The following is a 24,221-nucleotide window of genomic DNA, read 5'->3' on the forward strand; positions in this document are numbered from 1 at the left end:
CAAAGAAAGAATATTAAATGTAGTAAGGGAAAAAGATCGAGTAGCATATAAAGGAAGACTTATCAGAATTGTACCAGATTTCTCAATAGAGACTATGAAAGCCATAAGACCCAGGGCATATGTCATACAGACACTAAGAGAACACAAATGCCAGCCCAGGCTACTATATCCAGCAAAACTCTCAATTAAAATTAGTAGAGAAACCAAGATATTCCATGAGAAAACCAAATTTACACAATATCTTTCTACAAATCTAGCCCTACAAAGGATAATAGATTGAAAACTCCAACACAAGGATGGAAACTGTACCCTAGATAAAGCAAGAAAGTAATCTTTTTGCAACAAACCCAAAAGAAGATAGCCACACAAACATAATTCCACCTCTAAAAACAAAAATAATAGGAAACAAAAATCATTGGTCCCTAATATCTCTCAACATCAATAAACTCAATTTCCCAATAATAAGACATACTAAAAGACTGTTTACATAAACCGAACCCAGCGTTTTGCTGCATACAGGAAATACACCTTACTAACAAAGATAGAAACTTCCTCAGAGTAAAAGGCTGGGAAAAATTTTTTTCATATAAATGGTACCAAGAAACAAGCTGGAGTAGCCTTTCTTTCTTTTTTTTTTTTTTTTTATTATTAACTTGAGTATTTCTTATATACATTTCGAGTGTTATTCCCTTTCCCGGTTTCTGGGCAAACATCCCCCTCCCCCTTCCCTTCCTTATGGGTGTCCCCCTCCCAACCCTCTCCCCATTGCCGCCCTCCCCCCATATACTAGTTCACTGGGGATTCAGTCTTAGCAGGACCCAGGGCTTCCCCTTCCACTGGTGCTCTTACTAGGATATTCATTGCTACCTATGGGGTCAGAGTCCAGGGTCAGTCCATGTATAGTCTTTAGGTAGTGGCTTAGTCCCTGGAAGCTCTGGTTGCTTGGCATTGTTGTACTTTTGGGGTCTCGAGCCCCTTCAAGCTCTTCCAGTTCTTTCTCTGATTCCTTCAATAGGGGACCTATTCTCAGTTCAGTGGTTTGCTGCTGGCATTCGCCTCTGTATTTGCTGTATTCTGGCTGTGTCTCTCAGGAGCGATCTACATCCGGCTCCTGTCGGTCTGCACTTCTTTGCTTCATCCATCTTGTCTAATTGGGTGGCTGTATATGTATGGGCCACATGTGGGGCAGGCTTTGAATGGGTGTTCCTTCAGTCTCTGTTTTAATCTTTGCCTCTCCCTTCCCTGCCAAGGGTATTCTTTTTCCTCATTTAAAGAAGGAGTGAAGCATTCACATTTTGATCATCCGTCTTGAGTTTCGTTTGTTCTAGGGATCTAGGGTAATTCAAGCATTTGGGCTAATAGCCACTTATCAATGAGTGCATACCATGTATGTCTTTCTGTGATTGGGTTAGCTCACTCAGGATGATATTTTCCAGTTCCAACCATTTGCCTACGAATTTCATAAACTCGTTGTTTTTGATAGCTGAGTAATATTCCATTGTGTAGATGTACCACATTTTCTGTATCCATTCCTCTGTTGAAGGGCATCTGGGTTCTTTCCAGTTTCTGGCTATTATAATAAGGCTGCGATGAACATAGTGGAGCACGTGTCTCTTTTACATGTTGAGGCATCTTTTGGGTATATGCCCAAGAGAGGTATAGCTGGATCCTCGGGAAGTTCAATGTCCAATTTTCTGAGGAACCTCCAGACTGATTTCCAGAATGGTTTTACCAGTCTGCAATCCCACCAACAATGGAGGAGTGTTCCTCTTTCTCCACATCCTCGCCAGCATCTGCTGTCACCTGAGTTTTTGATCTTAGCCAATCGCACTGGTGTGAGGTGAAATCTCAGGGTTGTTTTGATTTGCATTTCCCTTATGACTAAAGATGTTGAACATTTCTTTGGGTGTTTCTCAGCCATTCGGCATTCCTCAGCTGTGAATTCTTTGTTTAGCTCTGAACCCCATTTTTTAATAGGGTTATTTGTTTCCCTGCGGTCTAACTTCTTGAGTTCTTTGTATATTTTGGATATAAGGCCTCTATCTGTTGTAGGATTGCTAAAGATCTTTTCCCAATCTGTTGCTTGCCGTTTTGTCCTAACCACAGTGTCCTTTGCCTTACAGAAGCTTTGCAGTTTTATGAGATCCCATTTGTCGATTCTTGATCTTAGAGCACAAGCCATTGGTGTTTTGTTCAGGAAATTTTTTCCAGTGCCCATGTGTTCCAGATGCTTCCCTAGTTTTTCTTCTATTAGTTTGAGTGTGTCTGGTTTGATGTGGAGGTCCTTGATCCACTTGGACTTAAGCTTTGTACAGGGCGATAAGCATGGATCGATCTGCATTCTTCTACATGTTGCCCTCCAGTTGAACCAGCACCATTTGCTGAAAATGCTGTCTTTTTTCCATTGGATGGTTTTGGCTCCTTTGTCAAAAATCAAGTGACCATAGGTGTGTGGGTTCATTTCTGGGTCTTCAATTCTATTCCATTGGTCTATCTGTCTGTCTCTGTACCAATACCATGCAGTTTTTTTATCACTATTGCTCTGTAATACTGCTTGAGTTCAGGGATAGTGATTCCCCCTGAAGTCCTTTTATTGTTGAGGATAGCTTTAGCTATCCTGGGTTTTTTGTTATTCCAGATGAATTTGCAAATTGTTCTGTCTAACTCTTGAAGAATTGGATTGGTATTTTGATGGGGATTGCATTGAATCTGTAGATCGCTTTTGGTAAAATGGCCATTTTTACTATATTAATCCTGCCAATCCATGAGCATGGGAGATCTTTCCATCTTCTGAGGTCTTCTTCAATTTCTTTCCTCAGTGTCTTGAAGTTCTTATTGTACAGATCTTTTACTTGCTTGGTTAAAGTCACACCGAGGTACTTTATATTATTTGGGTCTATTATGAAGGGTGTCGTTTCCCTAATTTCTTTCTCGGCTTGTTTCTCTTTTGTATAGAGGAAGGCAACTGATTTATTTGAGTTAATTTTATACCCAGCCACTTTGCTGTAGTTGTTTATCAGCTTTAGTAGTTCTCTGGTGGAACTTTTGGGATCACTTAAATATACTATCATGTCATCTGCAAATAGTGATATTTTGACCTCTTCTTTTCCGATCTGTATCGCTTTGATCTCCTTTTGTTGTCTGATTGCTCTGGCTAGAACTTCAAGAACTATATTGAATAAGTAGGGAGAGAGTGGGCAGCCTTGTCTAGTCCCTGATTTTAGTGGGATTGCTTCAAGTTTCTCTCCATTTAGTTTAACGTTAGCAACTGGTTTGCTGTATATGGCTTTTACTATGTTTAGGTATGGGCCTTGAATTCCTATTCTTTCCAGGACTTTTATCATGAAGGGGTGTTGAATTTTGTCAAATGCTTTCTCAGCATCTAATGAAATGATCATGTGGTTCTGTTCTTTCAGTTTGTTTATATAATGGATCACGTTGATGGTTTTCCGTATATTAAACCATCACTGCATGCCTGGGATGAAGCCTACTTGATCATGGTGGATGATTGTTTTGATGTGCTCTTGAATTCGGTTTGCCAGAATTTTATTGAGTATTTTTGCGTTGATATTCATAAGGGAAATTGGTCTGAAGTTCTCTTTCTTTGTTGTGTCTTTGTGTGGTTTAGGTATAAGTGTAATTGTGGCTTCGTAGAAGGAATTCGGTAGTGATCCATCTGTTTCAATTTTGTGGAATAGTTTGGATAATATTGGTATGAGGTCTTCTATGAAGGTTTGATAGAATTCTGCACTAAACCCGTCTGGACCTGGGCTCTTTTTGGTTGGGATACCTTTAATGACTGCTTCTATTTCCTTAGGAGTTATGGGGTTGTTTAACTGGTTTATCTGTTCCTGATTTAACTTCGATACCTGGTATCTGTCTAGGAAATTGTCCATTACCTGAAGATTTTCAAATTTTGTTGAATATAGGTTTTTATAGTAAGATCTGATGATTTTTTGAATTTCCTCTGAATCTGTAGTTATGTCTCCCTTTTCATTTCTGATTTTGTTAATTTGGACGCACTCTCTGTGTCCTCTCGTTAGTCTGGCTAAGGGTTTATCTATCTTGTTGATTTTCTCAAAGAACCAACTTTTGGTTCTGTTGATTCTTTCTATGGTCCTTTTTGTTTCTACTTGGTTGATTTCAGCTCTGAGTTTGATTATTTCCTGCCTTCTGCTCCTCCTGGGTGTATTTGCTTCTTTTTGTTCTAGAGCTTTTAGGTGTGCTGTCAAGCTGCTGACATATGCTCTTTCCTGTTTCTTTCTGCAGGCACTCAGCGCTATGAGTTTTCCTCTTAGCACAGCTTTCATTGTGTCCCATAAGTTTGAGTATGTTGTATCTTCATTTTCATTAAATTCTAAAAAGTTTTTAATTTCTTTCTTTATTTCTTCCTTGACCAGGTTATCATTGAGTAGAGCATTGTTCAATTTCCACGTATATGTGGGCATTCTTCCCTTATTGTTATTGAAGACCAGTTTTAGGCCGTGGTGGTCCGATAGCACGCATGGGATTATTTCTATCTTTCTGTACCTATTGAGGCCCGTTTTTTGACCAATTATATGGTCAATTTTGGAGAAAGTACCATGTGGAGCTGAGAAGAAGGTATATCCTTTTGCTTTAGGATAGAATGTTCTATTAATATCCGTTAAGTCCATTTGGCTCATGACTTCTCTTAGTCTGTCGACATCACTGTTTAATTTCTGTTTCCATGATCTGTCCATTGATGAGAGTGGGGTGTTGAAATCTCCCACTATTATTGTGTGAGGTGCAATGTGTGTTTTGAGCTTTCGTAAGGTTTCTTTTACATATGTAGGTGCCCTTGTATTTGGGGCATAGATATTTAGGATTGAGAGTTCATCTTGGTGGATTTTTCCTTTGATGAATATGAAGTGTCCTTCCTTATCTTTTTTGATGACTTTTAGTTGGAAATTGATTTTATTTGATATTAGAATGGCTACTCCAGCTTGCTTCTTCTGACCATTTGCTTGGAAAGTTGTTTTCCAGCCTTTCACTCTGAGGTAGTGTCTGTCTTTGTCTCTGAGGTGTGTTTCCTGTAGGCAGCAGAATGCAGGGTCCTCGTTGCGTATCCAGTTTGTTAATCTATGTCTTTTTATTGGGGAGTTGAGGCCATTGATATTGAGAGATATTAAGGAATAGTGATTATTGTTTCCCTTTATATTCATATTTGGATGTGAGGTTATGTTTGTGTGCTTTTCTTCTCTTTGTTTTGTTGCCAAGACGATTAGTTTCTTGCTTCTTCTAGGGTATAGCTTGCCTCCTTATGTTGGGCTTTACCATTTATTATCCTTTGTAGTGCTGGATTTGTAGAAAGATATTGTGTAAATTTGGTTTTGTCATGGAATATCTTGGTGTCTCCATCAATGTTAATTGAGAGTTTTGCTGGATACAGTAACCTGGGCTGGCATTTGTGTTCTCTTAGGGTCTGTATGACATCAGTCCAGGATCTTCTGGACTTCATAGTTTCTGGCGAGAAGTCTGGTGTGATTCTGATAGGTCTCCCTTTATATGTTACTTGACCTTTTTCCCTTACTGCTTTTAATATTCTTTCTTTATTTTGTGCGTTTGGTGTTTTGACAATTATGTGACGGGAGGTGTTTCTTTTCTGGTCCAATCTATTTGGAGTTCTGTAGGCTTCTTGTATGTCTATGGGTATCTCTTTTTTTAGGTTATGGAAGTTTTCTTCTATGATTTTGTTGAAGATATTTACTGGTCCTTTGAGCTGGGAGTCTTCACTCTCTTCTATACCTATTATCCTTAGGTTTGATCTTCTCATTGAGTCCTGGATTTCCTGTATGTTTTGGACCAGTAGCTTTTTCTGCTTTACATTATCTTTGACAGTTGAGTCAATGATTTCTATGGAATCTTCTGCTCCTGAGATTCTCTCTTCCATCTCTTGTATTCTGTTGGTGAAGCTTGTATCTACAGCTCCTTGTCTCTTCTTTTGTTTTTCTATATCCAGGGTTGTTTCCATGTGTTCTTTCTTGATTGCTTCTATTTCCATTTTTAATTCCTTCAACTGTTTGATTGTGTTTTCCTGGAATTCTTTCAGGGATTTTTGCGATTCCTCTCTGTAGGCTTCTACTTGTTTATTAATGTTTTCCTGTGTTTCCCTAAGTGTGTTCATGTCTTTCTTGAAGTCCTCCAGCATCATGATCAAATATGATTTTGAAACTAGATCTTGCTTTTCTGGTGTGTTTGGATATTCCATGTTTGTTTTGGTGGGAGAATTGGGCTCCGATGATGGCATGTAGTCTTGGTTTCTGTTGCTTGGGTTCCTGCGCTTGCCTCTCGCCATCAGATTATCTCTAGTGTTACTTTGTTCTGCTATTTCTGACAGTGGCTAGACTGTCCTATAAGCCTGTGTGTCAGGAGTGCTGTATTCCTGTTTTCCTCTCTTTCAGTCAGTTATGGGGACAGAGTGTTCTGCTTTCGGGCGTGTAGTTTTTCCTCTCTACAGGTCTTCAGCTGTTCCTGTGGGCCTGTGTCTTGAGTTCACCAGGCAGCTTTCTTGCAGCAGAAAATTTGGTCTTACCTGTGGTCCTGAGGCTCAAGTTCGCTCGTGGGGTGCTGCCCAGGGGCTCTCTGCAGCGGCAGCAACCAGGAAGACCTGTGCCGCCCCTTCTGGGAGCTTCAGTGCACCAGGGTTCCAGATGGTCTTTGGCTTTTTCCTCTGGCGTCCGAGATGTGTGTGCAGGGAGCAGTCTCTTCTGGTTTCCCAGGCTTGTCTGCCTCTCTGAAGGTTTAGCTCTCCCTCCCACGGGATTTGGGTGCAGAGAACTGTTTATCCGGTCTGTTTCTTTCAGGTTCCGGCGGTTTCTCAGGCAGGGGTCCTGCTGCTCTTGGGCCCTCCCTCACGGGAGCCCAGAGGCCTTATACAGTTTCCTCTTGGGCCAGGGATGTGGGCAGGGGTGAGCAGTGTTGGTGGTCTCTTCTGCTCTGCAGCCTCAGGAGTGCCCACCTGACCAGGCGGTTGGGTCTCTCTCTCACCGGGTCTGGGAGCAGAGAGCTGCTGCGGGCCGGGATCCGCGGGTGTCTGGAGTAGCCTTTCTAATACCGAATAAAATTGACTTTCAACCAAAAGTTATCAAACAAGATAAGGAAGGACACTTCATAGTCATCAAAGGAAAAATCCACCAAGATGAACTCTCAATTCTGAATATCTATGCTCCAGATGCAAGAGCACCCACATTCATAAAAGAAACCTTACTAAAGCTCAAAGCACACATTGCACCTCACACAGTAATAGTGGGAGACTTCAACACCCCACTCTCATCACTGGACAGATCATGAAAACAGAAACTAAACAGAGCCATAGAGAAACTAACAGAAGTTAAGAAACAAAAGAATTTAGCAGATACCTATAGAATATTTTATCCTAAAACAAAAGAATGTATCTTCTTCTTAGACCTCATTGTACCTTCTCCAAAATTGACACAAAAGGCCCCCAGAGATACAAGAAAATTGACATAATCCCATGCATGCTATCAGATGACTATGGACGAAGGTTGGTCTTCAATAACAACAACAACAACAAAACAAACAAACAAAAAACCCAGAAAGCTCACATACATATGGAAGATGAACTATGCTCTACTCAGTGATAACTTGGTCAAGGAAGAAATAAAGAAAGAAATTAAAGACTTTTTAGAGTTTAATGAAAATGAAAGCACGACATACCCAAACTTATGAGATACAGTGAAAGCAGTGCTAAGAGGAAAACTCAGAGCTCTGAGTGCCTCCAAAAAGAAACTGGTGAAAGTATACACTAGCAGCTTGACAGCACACCTAAAAGCTCTAGAACAAAAGGAAGCAAATACACCAAAGAGGAGAAAATGGCAGGAAATAATCAAATTCAGTGCTGAAATCAACCAAGCAGAAACAAAAAGAACTATACAAAGACGCAACAAAAAAGCAGGACCTGGTTCTTTGAGAAAATCAACAAGATAGATAAACCGTTAGCCAGACTAACCAGAGGGCACAGAGACAGCATCCAAATTAACAAAATCAGAAATGAAAAGGGAGCTATAACCATAGAAACTGGGGAAATTAAAAAAAATCGGATCTGACTACAATAATCTATACTCAGCAAAACTGGAAAATCTGGAAGAAATGGACAATTTTCTAGACAGATACCAGTACCAAAGTTAAATCAGTATCAGATAAACCATCTGAACAGTCCAATAACCCCTAAAGAAATAGAAGCATTATTAAAAGTCTCCCAACCAAGGAAAGCCCAGGACGAGATGGGTTTAGTGTACAATTCTATCAGACCTTCATAGAAGACCTAGTACCAGTATTGTCCACTTTATTCCACAAGAGAGAAACAGATGGAGCACTACCAATTTGTTCTATGAAGCCACTATTGCACTTCTACATAAACCACGCAAAGATCCAATAAAGACAGAGAACTTCAGACCAATTTCCCTTATGAATATAGATGACAAAATAGTCAATAAAATTCTTACAAACTGAATCCAAGAGCACATCAAAACAATCATCCATCATGTTCCCAGGGATGCAGGGACGGTTCAGTATAAGGAAAACCATTAACGTAATCCACTATATAAACAAACTCAAAGAAAAAAAAACATGATCATCTCATTAGACGCTGAGAAAGCATTTGAAAAATTCAACACCCCTTCATAGTTTAAGTCTTGGAAAGATCAGGAATTCAAGGCCCATACCGAAACATAGTAAAAGCAAATACAGCAAACCAGTAGCCAACATCAAACTAAATGGAGAGAAACTTGAAGCAATCCCACTAAAATCAGGGACTAGACAAGGCTGCCCTCTCTCCCCCTCTCTCTAAATATTCAATATAGTCCTAGCCATAGCAATCAAACAACAAAAGGAAGTCAAAGGTATACAGATTGGAAAGGAGAAAGTCAAAGTATCACTATTTGCAGATGATATGATAGTATACTTAAGTGACCCCAAAAGTTCTACCAGAGAACTACTAAGCCTGATAAACAACTTCAGCAAAGTGGCTGGATATAAAATTAACTCAAACAAATCAGTAGCCCTCCTCTATTCAAAGGATAAATGGGCTGAGAAAGAAATTATGGAAGTAACTCCCTTCACAGTAGTCACAAATAATAAAAAATACTTCGTTGTTACTCTAACCAAGCAAGTGAGAGATCTGTATGACAAGAACTTCAAGTCTCTGAAGAAAGAAATTGAAGAAGATCTCAGAAGATGGAAAGCTCTCCCATGCTCATGGATTGGCAGGACTATATAGTAGGAATGGCCATCTTACTAAAACAGTCTACAGATTCAGTGCAATCCCCATCAAAATTCCAACTCAGTACCTCACAGAGTAGAAAGAGTAATTTGCAAATTCATTTGGAGTAACAAAAGAACCAGAATAGCCAAAACTATTCTCAACAAAAAAGAAACTTCTGGAGGAATCATGATCCCTATACTCCAGCTACATTACAGAGAAATAATGATAAAATATATGATATTGGCACAGAGACAGGCATGTAGATCAGTGGAATAGAATTGGAGACCCAGAAATGAACCCTCACATCTATGGCCTCTATGGAGAGGTGGGAGGGAGTGGGTGGTGGATCCAGGAGCACCCTCATAGAAGAGAGGGCGATAGCGGGTTTCTGGAAGGGAAATCTGGAAAGGGGATAACATTTGAAATGAAAATAAAAAATATCCAATAAAAGAAAAATGTAATAATTAAAAAAAAACACTGATTAAAGAAGAGTGGTCCTGCTTTTACTGTCCAAAGGAGAAAATGTAGCATCAAGTAGGTTTATGAACATTTTCAATATTACTCTAATGGGGACACAAATAGCTTATGCAAATAGCTTTTATCAGATTACCTTCCTTAATATATAGCACTATATTGTTAATGTATTCCAATTAACTTCCACATAGCAAGTAAGCTAGCAATATTTATTTACATGAAATTATTCTTTATACAAACAAAACCTGAAACTACGTAATCTCTTTGCAAATTCGAGCATTGTAGTGTGGCCCATTGCTTTGTGTTTGTATGCACCTGCAGGAAGTTCTGAATAAGTTCCCGCTGTGCAGGAGACACCTTCAACCTGTGTTCTGGAGACACATATTTTATTGGCCTTTTCTGTCATTTCACATGCCTGTAAGCACCCAATCTTTAAATTTTAAAACGCTCTCTAAGTTATGTCTGAAGATTTAAAACTTAAAAATGTTTTTGAAATGTATCACCTGTTCTTGTCTCCTTAGCACTTTGTAGTTTAGAAAAAAAAAAAGATGCACTAAGAGTGCTTTGGAAGGGCATTTTTATGCCATGAAATTTCAATGCAAAAAGCGACCTTAAGGAGTTAGGCCTCCTAGTTTGAGGGCAGTAGATTCCAGGAAATCACAACCTTAAGATCTAAGCCAGTCTGGCCTCAAACTTCTGACTGCTGCTGTCCGTTTGCTATTTCTTTTCTGCTAATTCTTTTTTTGAGGATAAATGAGTGGATAAACCAGAGTTTATGGATGCACATGTGGCATGCAGAAAGTGTTCCACTTAATGCTGTCTTCCTGACAGAACTGAGAGGGATTGTGGTACCCATGCAAGAACAAGCCATCCAACACTCCTGCATAGATTCAGGAAGTGCTAGTCAGGCCTCAGCACTACTAAGTTGCAGGTTACAGCTGATGGAGGAGAATCATTCTCATTAGAAGGTACGGCCACCAGTAGGCTTTCCATGTTCCACTGGATGACCCCAGACCCATGCAGTCTGCCTGAAATTTTCTATGATGTGGACTTCTGGTGGCAGATGTGCTATTGTGGAGAAACAAGCTATACACATTGCAAACTGTTGCTGTGTTAGACACACATATTCCAGCTGAACATGCAACATCCATCTCCTGTAACTACTGATGTCACCGAGGAGCATGTTATCACAGACTGAGATGAGTCACAAAAATGTGATTAGTCATACCTCATAACAGTCTGGGATGCAGCCTGCGATGAATGTGCATGCTGCCGCAGATATGTTTCCCTGATTAGGTGCTTCTAGTGATGGAGAGCGTCACTTAGTGCCTGACAGCTCAACTCTTCACCCAGACCCTAGTTAACACAATCCATCCATCTTCTCTCAGTGAAATTCAGAATTTTGACACATTATCATGTGGAACAGAGACAAAAAAACACACAAAGTAACACACTGGGGCAGTGGGAATGCTTGTAGTAGTGAGAGAGGTTATTTTGTTTGCACATTTTTCATTTCTATGACATTTGAGAATGTGTTTGAAAGTGGTAAGTGAATCTGCTACACCACGAGCTAAGAAGAAGAATAAAAAGTGTAATGTAAGTGTAACTAACTTTTCAACCCAAATAAGACTTGGTGCTGCCTTGAAATAAAATAGAGGATCAATTCAGTTTCCAATGAAGAACAGTTCGCCACAGGGGTATATAATACTCTGGGCCTATAACCTTCTTCAAAAGAAGCAGCGTCCACGTGACAGTTTGGTACCTCAGAGCTGTTTAATATGAAATCTGTTGTCTCTATTTTCTCTAAAAATAAGGCTGGGTACTGAAAGATGCAGGTGAGTTCAGGGAAAGGTGAAGATTTTTAACCGCCTAGTTCTCTGCCAGCTCATGGAAAAGTCATGCTCGTCAGTGCAGATAATGGGCAGAGGCATCGTGGCGTCCCTGTGCTGAGAGGACACCTTGCTATCAGATGTATTATGGTCTACTGGTATTCGTATGAATAGATGTTTGACACTGGTGAACTTGAGTTTCATTACCATAAAACAGGGAAGATGATATCTTCAGGATTGTTAGAAAAATTAACTAAGTTATAAGGCAATTTTTCATATTACAAGATTATGACATTTCTGCTGTTTACACCCAGAGAGTTTTCCACCAATTTACAGTAACCATGCAGATTATAAGAGTCACAATTTTTCCCTACAGACTCCTTGGGTTCTCTGTCTTGCAATCCTATGATGGGTTATATGCTGGCCTATAAAATTTAAGAACTAAAACAATTGGATAACCAATTGATGTGCTCTTCCCTGGGGAAGACTAATTCTTCCACTTTAGCACTCACTAATTGTCCATAGTTCTTTGACAGAATTCAGGCTCCCCACCATCCACTTTAGCGTGTTTATTATTGTTGTCCCTATTCTGTTCATGTTTGTGCCATCATGTTGGTAAGACTTTATGGGTGTAGCTTCTGACAATGCTAGGAGACACAATCTCAGAGCAAACTCCCTGGTCCTCTGACTCTTACAATCTCTACCCTTTCTTCTGCTGTGTTCCCATATCAAATGGGCACCCCCAAATGTGCATAGGATAACATTACACAAATTGATAAGGTTGTATTTAAGACTGCATATGTATATACATACACATATATGTAACAATAATTAGTGAAAAATGACAGTAATTTGAAAGAGTACAAAGAGAGGTATATGGAAGGATTTACAGGAAGAAAAGGAAGGGAAGAATGATACAACTATATTATAATCTCAAAAATAAAAGAAGAAAATAAAAAAATCTCTACACAAGGTGCTAAAGGACATTGTTTTCTTGCTTTGGAAGCAAATCACCAGAGGGACTTTCTCTCCTGGAAACCTTCCAAAGCAATCTGTCCAATTTGTTGCTAATTAATTGGGTGGCTTGTTCTATTACCACTGAAATGACATATTCTTCTTTGCATATTAGTGAATATGGTTGACATACTTCACTGTAATGAGTTTAAGTACTTTATGTTAGATTAAATATAAGCTGTCTCCAAATCTAAAACACCTAACAGTTACTTAAATTATACTGACCTTGTAGGACAAGAGAACTTGGACCCAACAAGAGTTTATGGCTAATCTATGTGAAAAGTATAGGATTATTGAAGAGCGATGTTGAATCTTAACATATCATTTCTAACATGCACAGAGAGATTCAGAGTTTCAAATTTGTCTTTTTAAGATTTTTCAAGAAGTGTCAATTTTTGGTTGGTCATGGATACATCTGACATTACTTTTTGTCATTATTATACTGAATTTTCTTTCAAATTCATTCTTGCTAAGTATGGCAGAATTTGTATGTGATTTCTGTGTGTGTGTGTGTGTGTGTGTGTGTGTGTGTGTGCGTGTGCGTGTGCATGTGTGTGTGTGTGTAAGCCAGAGATGGAATTTGTGTGTCTTCTCTGCCTCTCTCTACCTTATCCTCTGAGACAGGTCCTCTCCTGGAATCTGGAACTTGCTGTTTCAGCTAGACTGATCCTTTAGGAAGAACCTAAAGTCTGCTAGTCTCTGCCCCCATTCCCCAGTGCTGGGGTTACCTTAGGCCCAGTTTCGTGAGTGAGTGCTAGGGATCCAAACTCAGGTGTTCATGCTCACACAAGTGCTTTGCCCACTGTGCTATATATGGGAAAGATCAGAGAGGAAGCGTGTTTAAATATACACTAGGACTAATGAGATGGTCCCGAGGATAAATGGTGCTTGCAACCAGGGCTGACAACCTGCGCCTGATCCCTGGTAACCACATGATAGGAGAGAACTCAATTCTACAAGTAGTTCTCTGACTTCCAAACACATGCCATGGTAGCATACATCCCAACACACGTGCGCACACACACACACACACACACACACACACACACACACACACAAACACACATACACACACACACAAATAATTAATATGGTTTAAAAGTACACTTAAGGGAAATCAAGTGCCACAGTACAGAGAAGGCAGACTGAGTTGCACTCGAGGGAATCAGGATATGCTATCCTTTCCCTCAGCCTCCCTCTAACAGTGAGGACCAAGAGTAAATGGGAGGAGAAAGAAACAAGGCTGCCTGTAAGGGTATCCATGGAATTCAGAGGACTATTTTTTTTTACTAGAGTAATTAAAGCTTGTAATAAAATAAGCACTTAAAAACTGTGACTTGTAAATAAAAACAAGGAAAGCAAGCAGGAGCTCAGAGACATGACTCAGGCACTGACATTTAGACTGACAGTTTCATAAAAATCTCAGATATCAAATGAAAAACATTAAATGTCATTGGGACATGAAAACTTATTTGTTCTTAAGAATTTACACAAACTTGGGGTTATAGCACTTTTTTTTTAATTTTATCTAATAAAACTAGAAATAGAAGTTTGGGAGATGACAACTCTTTCTGAAAATTGATTATACATTTGTATAGCTTGAAGGAGGGACAACACTCTGTAATATAGCTTTAGAAAATATCACACAATTGAAAAAAACACTAAAATAGTATCCAGATAAGAATTGGTTATGGTAGGGTCTGATGAGATGACAGCATTCTTGCTGTTCCTCCAAGACCTAAGTAGGTTCTCTACGTCCATATCCTCAATTCCTAAGTCCTTATAACTTCACCTCTAGGGAGAGCCAGCACCTTCCTTTGGCCTCTACAGGCACCTCCACACCCATGACATGTAGAAACACATACACACTCATATGAATAAAAATAAACTTTAAAATTATTATTGTGCACTCTCTGCTCCCAGACCCCGTGAGAGAGAGACCCAACCGCCTGGTCAGGTGGGCACTCCTGAGGCTGCAGAGCGGAAGAGACCACCAACACTGCCCACCCCTGCCCACATCCCTAGCCCAAGAGGAAACAGTATAAGGCCTCTGGGCTCCCGTGGGGGAGGGCCCAGGAGCGGCAGGACCCCTGCCTGAGACACCGCCTGAACCTGAAGGAAACAGACCGGATAAACAGTTCTCTGCACCCAAATCCCTTGGGAGGGAGAGCTAAACCTTCAGAGAGGCAGACAAGCCTGGGAAACCAGAAGAGACTGCTCTCTGCACACATATCTCGGACGCCAGAGGAAAACACCAAAGGCCATCTGGAACCCTGGTGCACTGAAGCTCCCGGAAGGGGCGGCGCATATCTTCCTGGTTGCTGCCGCTGCAGAGAGCCCGTGGGTAGCACCCCACGAGCGAACTTGAGCCTCGGGACCACAGGTAAGACCAACTTTACTGCTGCAAGAAAGCTGCCTGGTGAGCTCGGGACACACGGAGGCAGAATTCCTCTAGGACCGGGCTCGTCCTGTGTTTACCGGAAGTCCCACACCCGCGGATCCTGGCCTGCAGCAGCTCTCTGCTCCCAGACCCCGTGAGAGAGAGACCCAACCGCCTGGTCAGGTGGGCACTCATGAGGCTGCAGAGCAGAAGAGACCACCAACACTGCCCACCCCTGCCCACATCCCTGGCCCAAGAGGAAACAGTATAAGGCCTCTGGGCTCCCGTGGGGGAGGGCCCAGGAGAGGCAGGACCCCTGCCTGAGACACTGCCGGAACCTGAAGGAAACAGACCGGATAAACAGTTCTCTGCACCCAAATCCCGTGGGAGGGAGAGCTAAACCTTCAGAGAGGCAGACAAGCCTGGGGAATCAGAAGAGACTGCTCTCTGCACATACATCTCCAACGCCAGAGGAAAACACCAGAGGCCATCTGAAACCCTGATGCACTGAAGCTCCCGGAAAGGGTGGCACAGATCTTCCTGGTTGCTGCCGCCACAGAGAGCCCGAGGGCAGCACTCCGTGAGGGAACTTGAGCCTCAGGACCACAGGTAAGACCAACTTTTCTGCTGCAAGTGACCTGCCTGGTGAACTCAAGACACAGGCAGAGGAACAGCTGAAGACCTGTAGAGAGGAAAAACTACACGCCCGAAAGCAGAACACTCTGTCCCCATAACTGACTGAAAGAGAGGAAAAGAGGTCTACAGCACTCCTGACACACAGGCTTATAGGACAGTCTAGCCACTGTCAGAAATAGCAGAACAAAGTAACACTAGAGATAATCTGATGGCGAGAGGCAAGCACAGGAACCCAAGCAACAGAAACCAAGACTACATGGCACCATCGGAGCCCAATTCTCCCATCAAAACAAACATGGAATATCCAAACACACCAGAAAAGCAAGATCTAGTTTCAAAATCATTTTTGATCATGATGCTGGGGGACTTCAAGAAAGACGTGAAGAACTCCCTTAGAGAACAAGTAGAAGCCTACAGAGAGGAATCGCAAAAATGCCTGAAAGAATTCCAGGAAAACATAAATAAACAAGTAGAAGCCCATAGAGAGGAGACACAAAAATCCCTGAAAGAATTCCAGGAAAACACAATCAAACAGTTGAAGGAATTAAAAATGGAAATAGAAGCAATCAAGAAAGAACACATGGAAACAACCCTGGATATAGAAAAACCAAAAGAAGGGACAAGGAGCTGTAGATATGAGGTTCACCAACAGAATACAAGAGATGGAAGAGAGAATCTCGGGAGCAGAAGATTCCATAGAAATCATTGACTCAACTGTCAAAGATAATGTAAAGCAGAAAAAGCTACTGGTCCAAAACATACAGGAAATCCAGGACTCAATGAGAAGATCAAACCTAAGGATAATAGGTATAGAAGAGAGTGAAGACTCCCAGCTCAAAGGACCAGTAAATATCTTCAACAAAATCATAGAAGAAAACTTCCCTAACCTAAAAAAAGAGATACCCATAGGCATACAAGAAGCCTACAGAACTCCAAATAGATTGGACCAGAAAAGAAACACCTCCCGTCACATAATTGTCAAAACACCAAACGCACAAAATAAAGAAAGAATATTAAAAGCAGTAAGGGAAAAAGGTCAAGTAACATATAAAGGCAGACCTATCAGAATCACACCAGACTTCTCGCCAGAAACTATGAAGGCCAGAAGATCCTGGACTGATGTCATACAGACCCTAAGAGAACACAAATGCCAGAGCAGGTTACTGTATCCTGCAAAACTCTCAATTAACATAGATGGAGAAACCAAGATATTCCATGACAAAACCAAATTTACACAATATCTTTCTACAAATCCAGCACTACAAAGGATAATAAATGGTAAAGCCCAACATAAGGAGGCAAGCTATACCCTAGAAGAAGCAAGAAACTAATCGTCTTGGCAACAAAACAAAGAGAATGAAAGCACACAAACATAACCTCACATCCCAATATGAATATAATGGGAAGCAATAATCACTATTCCTTAATATCTCTCAATATCAATGGCCTCAACTCCACAATAAAAAGAAATAGATTAACAAACTGGATACGCAACGAGGACCCTACATTCTGCTGCCTACAGGAAACACATCTCAGAGACAAAGACAGACACTACCTCAGAGTGAAAGGCTGGAAAACAACTTTCCAAGCAAATGGTCAGAAGAAGCAAGCTGGAGTAGCCATTCTAATATCAAATAAAATCAATTTTCAACTAAAAGTCATCAAAAAAGATAAGGAAGGACACTTCATATTCATCAAAGGAAAAATCCACCAAGATGAACTCTCAATCCTAAATATCTATGCCCCAAATACAAGGGCACCTACATACATAAAAGAAACCTTACTAAAGCTCAAAACACACATTGCACCTGACACAATAATAGTGGGAGATTCCAACACCCCACTCTCATCAATGGACAGATCATGGAAACAGAAATTAAACAGAGATGTAGACAGACTAAGAGAAGTCATGAGCCAAATGGACTTAACGGATATTTATAGAACATTCTATCCTAAAGCAAAAGGATATACCTTCTTCTCAGCTCCTCATGGTACTCCAAAATTGACCATATAATTGGTCAAAGAACGGGCCTCAAAGGTACAGAAAGATAGAAATAATCCCATGCGTGCTATCGGACCACCACGGCCTAAAACTGGTCTTCAATAACAATAAGGGAAGAATGCCCACATATACATGGAAATTGAACAATGCTCTACTCAATGATAACCTGGTCAAGGAAGAAATAAAGAAAGAAATTAAAAACTTTTTAGAATTTAATGAAAATGAAGGTACAACATACCCAAACTTATGGGACACAATGAAAGCTGTGCTAAGAGGAAAACTCATAGCACTGAGTGCCTGCAGAAAGAAACAGGAAAGAGCATATGTCAGCAGCTTGACAGCACACCTAAAAGCTCTAGAACAAAAAGAAGCAAATACACCCAGGAGGAGTAGAAGGCAGGAAATAATCAAACTCAGAGCTGAAATCAACCAAGTAGAAACAAAAAGGACCATAGAAAGAATCAACAGAACCAAAAGTTGGTTCTTTGAGAAAATCAACAAGATAGATAAACCCTTAGCCAGACTAACGAGAGGACACAGAGAGTGCGTCCAAATTAACAAAATCAGAAATGAAAAGGGAGACATAGCTACAGATTCAGAGGAAATTCAAAAAATCATCAGATCTTACTATAAAAACCTATATTCAAAAAAACTTGAAAATCTTCAGGAAATGGACAATTTCCTAGACAGATACCAGGTATCGAAGTTAAATCAGGAACAGATAAACCAGTTAAACAACCCAATAACTCCAAAGGAAATAGAAGCAGTCATTAAAGGTCTCCCAACCAAAAAGAGCCCAGGTCCAGACGGGTTTAGTGCAGAATTCTATCAAACCTTCATAGAAGACCTCATACCAATATTATCCAAACTATTCCACAAAATTGAAACAGATGGATCACTACCGAATTCCTTCTATGAAGCCACAATTACTCTTATATCTAAACCACAGAAAGACACAACAAAGAAAGAGAACTTCAGACCAATTTCCCTTATGAATATCGACGCAAAAATACTCAATAAAATTCTGGCAAACCGAATTCAAGAGCACATCAAAACAATCATCCACCATGATCAAGTAGGCTTCATCACAGGCATGCACGGATGGTTTAATATACGGAAAACCATCAATGTGATACATTATATAAACAAACTGAAAGAACAAAACCACATGATCATTTCATTAGATGCTGAGAAAGCATTTGACAAAATTCAACACCCCTTCATGATAAAAGTCCTGGAAAGAATAGGAATTCAAGGCCCATATCTAAACATAGTAAAAGCCATATACAGCAAACCAGTTGCTAACATTAAACTAAATGGAGAGAAACTTGAAGCAATCCCACTAAAATCAGGGACTAGACAAAGCTGCCCACTCTCTCCCTACTTATTCAATATAGTTCTTGAAGTTCTAGCCAGAGCAATCAGACAACAAAAGGAGATCAAGGGGATACAGATCGGAAAAGAAGAGGTCAAAATATCACTATTTGGAGATGACATGATAGTATATTTAAGTGATCCCAAAAGTTCCACCAGAGAACTACTAAAGCTGATAAACAACTTCAGCAAAGTGGCTGGGTATAAAATTAACTCAAATAAATCAGTTGCCTTCCTCTATACAAAGAGAAACAAGCCGAGAAAGAAATTAGGGAAACTACACCCTTCATAATAGACCCAAATAATATAAAGTACCTCGGTGTGACTTTAACCAAGCAAGTAAAAGATCTGTACAATAAGAACTTCAAGACACTGAGGAAAGAAATTGAAGAAGACCTCAGAAGATGGAAAGATCTCCCATGCTCATGGATTGGCAGGATTAATTTAGTAAAAATGGCCATTTTACCAAAAGCAATCTACAGATTCAATGCAATCCCCATCAAAATACCAATCCAATTCTTCAAAGAGTTAGACAGAACAATTTGCAAATTCATCTGGAATAACAAAAAACCCAGGATAGCTAAAGCTATCCTCAACAATAAAAGGACTTCAGGGGGAATCACTATCCCTGAACTCAAGCAGTATTACAGAGCAATAGTGATAAAAACTGCATGGTATTGGTACAGAGAAAGACAGATAGACCAATGGAATAGAATTGAAGACCCAGAAATGAACCCACACACTTATGGTCACTTGATTTTTGACAAAGGAGCCAAAACCATCCAATGGAAAAAAGATAGCATTTTCAGCAAATGGTGCTGGTTCAACTGGAGGTCAACATGTAGAAGAATGCAGATCGATCCATGCTTATCACCCTGTACAAAGCTTAAGTCCAAGTGGATCAAGGACCTCCACATCAAACCAGACACACTCAAACTAATAGAAGAAAAACTAGGGAAGCATCTGGAACACATGGGCACTGGAAAAAATTTCCTGAACAAAACACCAATGGCTTACGCTCTAAGATCAAGAATCGACAAATGGGATCTCATAAAACTGCAAAGCTTCTGTAAGGCAAAGGACACTGTGGTTAGGACAAAACGGCAACCAAGAGATTGGGAAAAGATCTTTACCAATCCTACAACAGATAGAGGCCTTATATCCAAAATATACAAAGAACTCAAGAAGTTAGACCGCTGGGAGACAAATAACCCTATTAAAAATGGGGTTCAGAGCTAAACAAAGAATTCACAGCTGAGGAATGCCGAATAGCTGAGAAACACCTAAAGAAATGTTCAACATCTTTAATCATAAGGGAAATGCAAATCAAAACAACCCTGAGATTTCACCTCACACCAGTGAGAATGGCTAAGATCAAAAACTCAGGTGACAGCAGATGCTGGCGAGGATGTGGAGAAAGAGGAACACTCCTCCATTGTTGGTGGGATTGCAGACTGGTAAAACCATTCTGGAAATCAGTCTGGAGGTTCCTCAGAAAATTGGACATTGAACTGCCTGAGGATCCAGCTATACCCAAAAGATGCCTCAACATATAAAAAAGACACGTGCTCCACTATGTTCATCACAGCCTTATTTATAATACCCAGAAACTGGAAAGAACCCAGATGCCCTTCAACAGAGGAATGGATACAGAAAATGTGGTACATCTACACAATGGAATATTACTCAGCTATCAAAAACAACGAGTTTATGAAATTCGTAGGCAAATGGTTGGAACTGGAAAATATCATCCTGAGTGAGCTAACCCAATCACAGAAAGACATACATGGTATGCACTCATTGATAAGTGGCTATTAGCCCAAATGCTTGAATTACCTTAGATCCCTAGAACAAACGAAACTCAAGACGGATGATCAAAATGTGAATGCTTCACTCCTTTTTAAATGAGGAAAAAGAATACCCTTGGCAGGGAAGAGAGAGGCAAAGATTAAAACAGAGACTGAAGGAACACCCATTCAGAGCCTGCCCCACATGTGGCCCATACATATACAGCCACCCAATTAGACAACATGGATGAAGCAAAGAAGTGCAGACTGACAGGAGCCGGATGTAGATCACTCCTGAGAGACACAGCCAGAATACAGCAAATACAGAGGCGAATGCCAGCAGCAAAGCACTGAACTGAGAATAGGACCCCTGTTGAAGGAATCGGAGAAAGAACTGGAAGAGCTTGAAGGGGCTCGAGACCCCATATGTACAACAATGCCAAGCAACCAGAGCTTCCAGGGACTAAGCCACTACCTAAAGACTATACATGGACTGACCCTGGACTCTGACCTCATAGGTAGCAATGAATATCCTCGTAAGAGCACCAGTGGAAGGGGAAGCCCTGGGTCCTGCTAAGACTGAATCCCCAGTGAACTAGACTGTGGGGGGGAGGGCGGCAATGGGGGGAGGGTTAGGAGGGGATGGCCCATAAGGAAGGGGAGGGGGGAGGGGCATGTTTGCCCGGAAACCGGGAAAGGGAATAACACTCGATATGTATATAAGAAATACTCAAGTTAATAAAAAAAAAAAAAATGGGAGGAGGAGGGGTTAGAGGGATCTAGGCCGGTAAACCGGGAAAGGGAATAACACTCAAAATGTAAATAAGAAATACTCAAGTTAATTAAAAAGAAAAGAGTTGTCTAAAAAAATTATTATTGTAAGTATTGTCATTATTCAAAGATATAACTGAAAGAATATAAAAATACAGTGTAAAGTTTTATGCTGATAAATTAAAATTTAAAACATAAAAAAATTGTTTTCTTGGGAAAGTACTTTGTAAATATTTACAAAAACGTTTCCCATCCAACATTTTTAAGGGAGAGCACAAAGCATATTGAAGACAAACAGGCACTCTAACTACGGATGCAGAAAGATGAGCGACACTGCAAATCTACGGATGGATTAAGTAAATGATGCTCTAGACAAATCAGGTCCAAAGGAATTTTTGAAGAAGGAGAAGAAAGCATCAAAAAGCATTAGTGTGAGAAAGCTGAAAAATTAAAAGATTAAGTCCACTTAAATAAGGACTGAGCTTTTTTGTTTTGTTTGTTTTGGGGTTTTTTGTTTGTTTTGGCAGAAACCCAACTCTAATTTCACTTACCAAAATTATGTCAGAGTACCTGTGTTTGCCTAATTTATCTGATTCATCTTTTATAAATGAATTGTCAAACACTGAGATAATACCCTCAAAGACATAAAGAAGAGACAAGACAATTGTTCTCCAGTCTCATGAGTATAAACATAAGGACATTTGACAATATTATCATAGATTTAAATGTTACTACATATCTATTATGTATTATCATAATTGCCATGGAGTAGGATGAATGGAATTCACTCCAAATATGTTTCTTTATAGTAGAATATGTCAACACAAATTCTTATCCCAACCCATTGAAAGAGATAAAAAGTTACATAATTAAAGACTGAAAAGATATTTGATGAATACCATCAGTCATTTAATGTAAAGTTTGAGCAAAAAAAATAAAAGAGCTATTAAAATTCTAAAGACAATATTTTAACAGTCAACACCATACAAAACCCTGACTGGTGACATGTTGAAATGCCATGCATGGGGGGAGGGTGGGGAGGGGAACACCGATAAGAAAGGGGAGGGGGGAGGGGGATGTTTGCCTGGAAACTGGGAAAGGGAATAACACTCGAAATGTATATAAGAAATACTCAAGTTAATAAAAAAAAAAAAAAAAAAAAAAGAAATGCCATGCACTGAACAGCTCCTTTCTGTTCAGGAGGCTACTTTTGTTATTACCCAATTCACTCAGAATAGCTAGGAAACGAAACCAAGAAAATGGAACATTTGGTAGAAAAATACCGAAAGAGAAGTAAAACCCCAATTTTCTCTTACTGATGGTGCGGTGCTACAGAAACTGTAAGGGTCTATAGCTGAAGCAAATTACTGTGGTTAATGAGGTCTCAGTATGGGGTCCAGACACCAGATAATTATACCATGGCAGAATCTACTAAGTCTCCTCAAACCTGTTCTGCTCATGTTTGTATGAACAGAAGGGTCTCTGGGCACATACTTCCCCAGGGGTGCTCTCCCACCAGTCCTCTGCTGTGGATGACTAAAACAAATCCTCCTAAACAAGACATGACCAGATCTAGTAATTGCTTCTTCCTTCCTATCCCAGAAACACACCTTATAAGTTTGTCTTGCTCCTTTCTATTATCCTGTTCCCGGTACTGCTATTATAATCAGCAGGAAACCTGAATCAGAAATGCTGGAGTTAAATTCTGGATACTGGAGGTGCTTGGATGATTAAGTGGGGAAGTGCCTCCTGCCAAGTTGGAGCATCCCCTATCCCATGACCACTGAAAAATAAACTTTCACTTCTTTTGAGTAATTATATTTTTATTCATTATTATTACTGTTTCTACCTTCTTAATGGAAATACTACAAAATCAAATACTACAAATCTCATCATAGCAAATATTCAGGAATGTCATATTTACAGACCTATTTAATAACAAAAGCATCAAAGCTTAAGAACATAAACTATAAAATAAAGCTTCCCGCGGATCATAAATCATATTCTGAGCACACAGCCATTCTTAGATGGGAAGATAGCTTTGTAAAACATAAATCTTATAAAATTGACATACAAGTAGAATGTATTTTAAAAAGTCAGGCTTCTGATGGAAGTGAGGTCTAAAGTATCAGAAATGAAGATATCTGAAATAGATCTAAATTGTAAGATGGCCTTTATGGTGGGGAGAAATGGACAGAAATCAGACAGTACCCTAAAGCTGCTGGTTTATTTAATTATATTCCGCATGGGCATTCTCTGTGTAGATTCCCAGAAAAGTCAGAAGAGTGTGCTCGACCCCCTGTTGCTGAAGTTACAGGTGTGTGTAAGCTTCCTCCTGTGGGTCTGGAAACCCGACCTGGTCCTCTGCCAGAGCAGTGAGTGTTCTTCACCCTTGTGCCATCCGCTGCCCGCCAAGTAGGCTTTGGATGTTCACAAGGAAAAAGTCAAGAGGAAGAAACTCAACAGGAAAGCAATCACATGTAAGAACAAAAGTTCACAAAAGTAAGGACTGCTGATCATCAGTACACACACGAAGACATACATAGAGCCCCAAGGAGTCAGGAAGAGGTCAGTTGAAGAAACATTGCTTTGTCCTAATGGAGGGAAATTTCAAAGGAACCAGCTCTTTCTGGTGAGGGCTGGAGAAAAGAATATTCTCAAACATTTCTAGCAACGTGATTTATTTATTTATTTATTTATTTATTTATTT

General features: G+C 40.1%; 1 protein-coding gene across 10 annotated transcripts in view; it reads right to left on the reverse strand.

Moving 5' to 3' along the window:
• Positions 1-24,221, reverse strand: part of Marchf1 (membrane associated ring-CH-type finger 1) — an 858,714-nt gene that overhangs the window by 195,438 nt on the left and 639,055 nt on the right. The window lies entirely within an intron of this gene.

This window comes from Rattus norvegicus, chromosome 16 (genome assembly GCF_036323735.1).
Source record: "Rattus norvegicus strain BN/NHsdMcwi chromosome 16, GRCr8, whole genome shotgun sequence".
In the NCBI taxonomy this organism is placed as follows: Eukaryota; Metazoa; Chordata; class Mammalia; order Rodentia; family Muridae; genus Rattus; species Rattus norvegicus.